This window comes from Carlito syrichta, unplaced genomic scaffold (assembly GCF_000164805.1).
Source record: "Carlito syrichta isolate Samal-C Ts95f unplaced genomic scaffold, Tarsius_syrichta-2.0.1 Scaffold106724, whole genome shotgun sequence".
NCBI lineage: Eukaryota > Metazoa > Chordata > Mammalia > Primates > Tarsiidae > Carlito > Carlito syrichta.
The window spans coordinates 151,091-152,726 of NW_007050820.1; the positions used below are offsets into that span (position 1 = coordinate 151,091).

General features: G+C 46.5%; 1 protein-coding gene across 1 annotated transcript in view; it reads left to right on the forward strand.

Annotated features, from left to right (window-relative positions):
* Positions 1–1,636, forward strand: part of LOC103269905 (growth/differentiation factor 3-like) — a 149,495-nt gene that overhangs the window by 17,348 nt on the left and 130,511 nt on the right. The gene's annotated exons all lie outside the window — the stretch shown is intronic.

Sequence of the window (1,636 nt, forward strand, 5' to 3'; positions counted from 1 at the left end):
AAAAAATCAGCTGGGCATGGTAACGCATGCCTGTAATTCCGGCTACTTGGAAGGCTGAGGCAGAAGGATCATTGGAGCCCAGCAGGTCGAGGCTGTGGTGGCTGGGAACGGCCACTGCGCTCTAGTCTGGGTGACAGAGTAAGACTCCAACTCAAAAAAATAACATAGTTCATTACAACCTTAGACTCCTGAGCTCAAGTGATTCTCCTGCCTCAGCCTCCCAAAGTGCTGGGATTATAGGTATGAGCCACCACGCCAGGACTCTAACATCCCTTTCTAATCTTATCTCTTATCATGCCACCAGAAACAAATATTCCCCTGTTCATCTGTTTGGATCCACCTAAGAATCTCTCATTTATAGTCATGATATCAGGAAGCACATCCCTACAGAAATCAACTTTATTTATTTATTTTTTGAGTTGGAGTCTCACTCTGTCGCCCAGACTGGAGTGCAGTGGCTGCTCCCAGTCAACCACAGCTTTGACCTACTGGGCTCCGGTGGTCCTTCTGCTTCAGCCTTCCAAGCAACTGGAACTACAGACACGTGCTACCACACCCAGCTAATTTTTTGATTTATTGCAGAGATGAGGTCTCACCAAGCTGCCCAGGCGGGTCTCGAACCTGTGGGCTCAGGCAATCCACTCACCTCAGCCTCCCAAGGCACGGTATTGCAGGCTGAGCCACGAAGCCAAGCTCAGAAATCAACTTGAAAGCTGAGTTCTGTAAGAGAAGTTTGTATTTTCCAAAGACCACACCCATGGATGTATTCCCAGTCTAAGTGTTCTTCTTACGGTATAACTGACGTTTAACTGATGTTCTTCCCACAGAGATGTGGATTTATATTCCCTTCCTTTGAAGCTGGGTAGAAGTGATCAGCCTGCCCCATGAAGTTTGGTGGAAACAGTGCTTGTAATTTCCAAGTTAGATTAAACAAGGGAACCGCTTTTATCTGGCTCTTTCTTGGGATACTTGCCCCAGGAGATTGGGGACCCCCGACCTATACAATGATGACCTCCTATGATTACAATAGAGCTGAAAAATTCCTCTACCCTAAGGATGTCATAGCTCTCCTAATGTCATAGGGCGGCATATTATCTTACACTTATGGAGATACTGGTGTAGACATACTTGCACACCAGGTGTGTAAAAGTCTAGCACAGCCTGGGCAGCGAGACCTCATCTCTACAATAAATCAAAAAATCAGTCGGGTGTGGTAGCGCGCGCCTATAGTTCCGGCTCTTTGGAAGCCCAGCAGGTCGAGGCTGTGGTGGCCGGGAGCGATCACTGCACTCCAGTCTGGGTGACAGATGAGACTCCAACTCAAAAAAAAAAAAAAAAATGAAAAATGAAAAATTTTTTAAACAGGAAAAAGTTTATAGAACAAAGATACAAAGATAGAAAATATTTTTTTTTTTGAGTTGGAGTCTCATCTGTCACCCAGACTGGAGTGCAGTGATCGCTCCCGGCCACCACAGCCTCGACCTGCTTGGGCTTCCAAAGAGCCGGAACTATAGGCGCGCGCTACCACACACGACTGATTTTTTGATTTATTGTAGAGATGAGGTCTCGCTGCCCAGGCTGTGCTAGACTTTTACACACCTGGTGTGCAAGTATGTCTACACCAGTATCTCCATAA